The sequence below is a fragment of the Gossypium hirsutum genome, chromosome D09 (genome assembly GCF_007990345.1).
Source record: "Gossypium hirsutum isolate 1008001.06 chromosome D09, Gossypium_hirsutum_v2.1, whole genome shotgun sequence".
NCBI lineage: Eukaryota > Viridiplantae > Streptophyta > Magnoliopsida > Malvales > Malvaceae > Gossypium > Gossypium hirsutum.
The window spans coordinates 15,555,558-15,562,213 of record NC_053445.1 but is presented as its reverse complement, the minus strand read 5'-3'; the positions used below and the strand labels follow the sequence as shown (position 1 = coordinate 15,562,213).

The window sequence follows — 6,656 nt, the reverse complement described above, 5'->3', positions numbered from 1 at the left end:
AAGCAATATGCCACAATTGACGCCTCAATTCAAAAGTTTGAAATCAACCCAAACATCACATTCAAGCCATCCCAATATGTCTTCCAAGGAACCTCAATACAACTAAAAAAATTTCATCAATTTAGCCATTCAAGAATCATGTTATATGTTTACATGTGAATGAATTGATTAAATTATAAATGTGATTTGTGCCATGTGAAACATGATAACATGTGGATAAATATGTATGAGACTCAGTGATGTGAATCCGAGTTTAAAGACCCGCTGACTATATGAAGAGATTATGTCCGGGTAAAGACCCGATGGCTATGTACAGAGATTATGTCCGGATTAAAATTCGCTGGCTTTGTGTGGAGATTTCATCTGAGCTAAAGGTCTCGACAATGATCCGGGCTAAGTCCCGAAGAGCATTCATGCTAGTGATATATCCGGGCTAAGTCCCGAAGAGCATTCATGCTAGTGATGTATCCGGGCTAAGTCCCGAAGAGCATTCATGCTAGTGATGTATCCGGGCTAAGTCCCGAAGAGAATTCATGCTAGTGATGTATCCGGGCTAAGTTCCGAAGAGCATTCGTGCTAGTGATATATCCGTGCTAAACCTCGAAGAGCATTCGTGCTGGTGTTATATCCGGGCTAGGTCCCGAAGAGCAATCATGCTGGTGATGTGTATTCGGGCCTTCGTGCCTAGTAGGCTTCGTGCCGGTAATTTGAGCAAAGTTTAAGTATTCATTACTATACGAATTCAAATTTAAATGAGATGATATGTTTAAAAGTGTACATACATGATGTTTATAGACTTGGTTAAGTCATTTCAATGTGTAATAACGAATGAATAAGAGCACTATGTGTGTGAATGATTAGAGGCACTGTGTGTGTGCGAATTCCTTTAATCGAGCACTATGAGTGCGAGATCGGTCAGTGGGCACTAAGTGTGTGAAGTGGAATTCATGTAAGACCTCGTCTGGGACGAAGGCATTGATTTGAGATAGTGTGTAAGACCATGTCTGGGACATGGCATCGGCTCGATATGTGAGCATATGTAAGACCATATCTAGGACATGGCATTGTAAGAGCTATATGTGCTTAATGAGTATCCGTAATGATTTCGAATGATTCAACGGGTATATTTAAGATGATAAATAAAGTAAGATCAGAATAAGTGATACAGGTATGTACGGAAGGTATGTGAAAATCAAATGAAAGTAAAAAAATTTGTGAGTTCATATTATATTATGTTATGTATACTAAATAAGTTGAATAGTGAGATATGATGGAGTTATTAAGGATATTTATTGGGATGTTTGAGTATATGTGTACTTTTGGTCAGATTACAGCTTATACATGAATGAAAATGTGGGTTACAAATATGTGGGTTGATGATGTGAATTATCATGTTAATATGTGCTTAATATGTGTTTGAAATGCATTTGTGAATTAAATTAAGTGATTATTGCTTATGAAATCAAGAAAATGAGATATATGTGCATACTTGTAGAAATGTTTATGTATTTGTTTTAAGATAAGAAAATGATTTTATGGATCGATGCAAAATCAGCAATGAATTACAATTGCTATCGATGAGCTAATGTTTATATGGATATAATTCAATAAGAGGACGTTATCCTAAACTATGCATCGGTAGAAATTTTCGAGGACGAAAATCCCTAAAGGGGGGAAGAGTTGTGACACCCCTAAAGTGACCCTAGTCGGAAAGTGGTTTCGGGACCACGAAACCGAGTCTTATAAATAATTAAAGGTTATATTCTGTGTTTATGATGTGAGTAAATGCTTGTGTGATAGTTCCATACTTCAATTTGGTCAGTGTATGTGAAAATTATTAGTAGGGACTTATGTGAGACAACTTAGAAATATGCTAGGCAAGTGCTAAAGTGGCCTATTAGTATATGTGGGAAAGTGCTTGTCCTTGCATGTCAAATTAGCCAAACTATAGGTAGTGGCCGGCCATGCTACAAATTGTATAATCAAGTGTGAATTTTATATTAACTTTAATTAACTAGGTGCCATATTAGTATGGAGGATGTAATAAATAAAGAATTGATAACTAAAGGAAGGGATGGGTGAAAGAAAAAAAAAAAGAGATCATCATACATGTTTCTTCCTAGCCGAATCTAAAGAAAAAAAAAGGGAACAAGAGCATTTGGTGATGAAAACAAGTTGTGTTCTTTGGTTCTTCTTGGCCGAATTGAAAGGAGGAAGAAGGGAGTGAAGCCATCGGTCATCTTAGGTCAATATTAAGGTAAGGTGTTCATATTAGTTCTTGAAATTTTAGTTAATCTTGAGTGAGATATCAAGTTATTTTTTTGTAACCCATGATGAAATTTTGATTTTTGGATTGAGTAAGGTTTTCGACTATGGTAGCTAATAATGGTGAGTTTTGTTGTTTCATGATAAAGTTAGGTGAATGATGATAGATGAGTGTTTGAACCATAAAAAGAATTCGGCTACCTTGTTATGAACTAGGGCCAATTGTGAGTTGGTTGTGGTTGAATATTACATGCTTGGTAGAATGGTGGATGAAAGTGCCGAATGTGGTCTTTGGTTTGGCATGAGGTGATAAATAAAGGTTTAAAGGTAGCCTAAGTTAATTGATACTCACTAATGATTTCGAATGGAAGCTTTGTTAAGTGTGAAATGAGTGGCCGAGAGAGAGAACTATAGACTATTGCCGAATGTATGTTGGGTTGATAGAGTCTCCAAATTGATTTTATGTGAGTATGCATGACCGAATATAATCGGCCACATGAGTAAAGAAATGGGTTATTTGATATGTGGTAAAAGTTAAGTGTTAAACGAAATGGAAATGATATCATATTGGAATATGTATACTCGACCACATGAATGAACACATAGATTGGTGTTGCATGTATTCGGTTATAAGTAAGCATATTGGTGGCTTAATCTTGGCTTAGACAATCGGCTAAAAGAGAGTGTGGGTTAATATGTTGAGTTGATTCATGATTTCATATGTATGTGACTTTAATGTCTAATGTATATATATATGGGTTAAGTACCTTGATTTTCTCTTTTCGATGTTCAAATGATTAAATCAATTTATTTGTTAAATTAAGCTCAAGAGCAAAGGGGAACTAAATCCGATAAAGGGAAGGAAAAAGTGATCGAATAGCCGCCGAAATCGTTCAACCACATCCGAGGTAAGTTTTAAGTGATTAAACGTTGAGTAAATTCAGTCATAATAGGACATAATGAGTTGATTTAATAAGATATGATGTGACCATGATATGTCTTAAACTCAAATGGTAAGTTCATAAGTGTTTGGACTTGGAAATTTAAGAGCAAACTGTAATAATTTGCTTTGGACAGCAGCAGTAACGTGATTTTAGAAAATCACTATAAATTGTTGGTGTGGAATTATAGGCTGAATAAAATATGTAATCAAAGCTTATTTAGTCTAGTTTCTTATAAAAGAGACCGTGGAAGCAAAGAAATTTCCTATAAAGAGATATTTAAAGTTGTGTGGGACAGTGTCAGAATGACTCCGAAATCCCCTGTTCTGTTTTTAGAAAAATCATTATAATTTGTACAAAAATGGTTATAAGATAAAATTTATATGCCTAGACTCCTTAATGAGTCTAGTTTCAAATGAAATCAAATAGAACACATTTTTAATTCCGTACAATGAGAAATTTGATTCGTAGTGAAGAGTGGTCAGATTAGTCAAACAGTGAAACAGGGAAAACTTTAAGAAATATCTGGTATTGATTGGCCAAACCAAAAATTCTGAAAATTTGCTGGATAAGATATGTATGAGTCTATTTACAGGGAAAATTAACGGCACTCCATTTAGAGTTTCTTAGCTCCATTTACGAATAATTTAATGACTGTTGCTCAGAAAAAAAAACAGCTTGTGCTGAATTTGGGATTTTGTTGTAAACCTTAATAAAACCATTTGAGTTGCTTATAAGCTATCGATTAAACATTGGTAATCAAAGTACCAAATTCGTATTAAAGTGAAGCTATAAGCCACAAATGACTAGTATACCTAGTCAATTTTGTTATGATGAAATTGATGTACAAGTATATATATGTGATAGGGCCGAATGGCCAATGTGATGAATGTGAACATGTGTATGTTTGATAAGGTGATGAATGTGAACATGCATATATGAGATAAGGCCGAATGGCCAATGTGATAAATGTGAAAGTGTATATATGTGATAAGGCCGAATGGCCAATGTGATGGATGTGGAAGTGTATAAATGTGATAAGACCCGAAGGGCAATTGTGTCAGTACTATATCCGGGTTAAAACCCCGCAGGCTTTATGCGAGAATATTATCCTGATTAATGTCCGTAGGCTTCGTGCTCGTACTATATCCGAGCTTTAGAGACCCGACGGCTAAATGCTAGGATTCAAGTAAGACTTTGATATTGAGTATCTGCATTAAGTTACCATCAAATGAGTATTATGTATTCAAGATGTTTAGGTACGTATTACTTACTCATCGGTGGAGTGATTTCGAGGTGAATTATCAGTATCAAAGAGGTAGATAAATGTGATTAATATTATAACTCCAAATGTGAGAATGATCTAATTGGTAATGGTATGTTTGTATAATAAAGTATGCGATGAAATATTCTTATGTATTAGTGCATATTCTGCCCAAAAGCCTTATGATCTGAGTATGGGTTGGGTTGAGCTAGATGTGCCAGTACAAGGTAAGGATTATGATTTGTAAGCTTACATATATGTGATAAGGAATATGTTGGTTCTTTATGTGCCTATGGTAATTTAGTACTTGTCATGTTGAAATACTTAAAAGTATGGATGTGATTATGAACAAGTGGAAAGGATTATTGAAAGTTGAAAATCGATGAAGAATGTGCTTTGGAAATATTTGACCATCTAGGTCATTATTATTCGAAAGTATATATGTGGCAGCCAAGTGTTGCGTTTAATGATATTATAGATCGAGATGAAGCTCTAGATTAACTTCATCGAACAGTTGAAATGAATGACCAATAATAGTGATTGAGAACACTTTGTCTTGCTTAAAACTTACTAAGCATTAAATGCTTACTCCGTTCTTTGAATCTCTGTTTTATAGATTTTGGTTCGTCAGCTATCGGACTCGGGATTATTGAAGTCGAAGTCGCCCACACTATCAAAGCCCTTTTGGTACACTTTTGGTTGAACTCTGAAAATGGCATGTATAGGACTACCCTTTTTGTAGTGGGTCATGGACCCTTTGGATTTGTATAATTTTGGATAGCCATGCGAAAATGGCTTATATATGTTTGAGCATAATGTTATAATCATTTGGTATGGATATGGTTATTGAGAGGTGTGGATATGCTTAACAAGGATTGGCCATGGGAATGGTTGATCACTATCATAATTTGTGCTATTTATGCTAAAAGGGCTAGTTGAATCATGGAAACTATGAAATAGGTAAAGTCTACCTTAAAGGCAGATGCTGACAGCAGCAGTGATGTAGATTTGGAAAATCACTAAAAATAGTAGGAATGGAATTAAATAGTGAATAAATTATTTAAATGAACCTTGATGAATCCACTTTCATATGTAAGAAACGAAACGGTCATATGAGGGGTATGTTAAGAGAAAATTAGGTTTTCGTGGAACAGGGCCAGAACAGTTTCTGGATTCCCTGTTCCGACTTTGGAAATTCATTATAAATTAACCAGAGACAATTAGAGTCATGCCATATATGTATAGATTCCTCTCTGAGTCTAGTTTCTATAGAAACAAACGGCATCAGTATTGAAGCCCTGTACAGGGAGATATACAAATTGTAATGCATGAAGGTCAGTGTAGTCGCACCCTGTAACAGGGGAGACTTTAACTAATAAACTGTACTAATTGGCCCGACCAAAAATTTTAGAAAAAAATATCTAGATGGACATATGAGTCTAGTTTCAGGTAAAAATCACGAAACTGATTTTCGAGTTGTGAAACTCAAGATATGATTTTTAAGGTGACAGCGACACAGTTAGCCAGCTGTCTGGAAATTTTTAAAATGGACTGCGATAGTAAGCGAATTTAGTCTGTGAACCCCTCGTGTCCGACTCCGGCAACGGTCTCGGGTACGGGGTGTTACAGTATTAGTTGAAATATTGAATTGATTTGAGATTGCATTTGAAAATTTGCAGGAGGGATTAGACATTTTAAAAGGGATTATGTCAAAAATTTTATAAAAAAACTTCGATTGTATGAAAATATGTATTTTATGTTTGATAATACTTTTTACCTTGTTTCGGCGATGAACACGGGTAAAAGGTGTTACACTTGCATTTTGTGATGGGGTCACTTCCTCAATAGTGACTTAAATCGATCCCAAGCTTCGTATAAATTTTCACCTTCCAATTGCTTGAAATTGGCGATCTCACGGCGGAGTTGAATGGATCTGCTTATCAGGAAAATTTTGTGTAGAATTTTCCTGCTAATTCGTCCTACATGGTTATAGAACCTGATTCTAATGAATCCAACCATTTAGTTGCATGGTCACATAAGGAAAAGGGAAATAGCCGAAGACAAACAACATCATCCGTTACCCCATTGTATTTGAAAGTGTCGCACAATTGGAGGAATCATTTTAGGTGTTGATTTGGATCATTTGTATCATAATCATCTTGATCTCAAAATTATTGGCATCAGTC

General features: G+C 35.3%; 1 non-coding gene across 1 annotated transcript; it reads left to right on the top strand.

Moving 5' to 3' along the window:
* The first annotated feature begins 6,289 nt into the window (after nt 1-6,289).
* On the top strand, nt 6,290-6,395 carry LOC121221543 (small nucleolar RNA R71). Its single transcript, XR_005918933.1, has one exon. It is a non-coding gene; the product is annotated as a small nucleolar RNA R71 (small nucleolar RNA).
* Nucleotides 6,396-6,656: the final 261 nt, after the last annotated feature.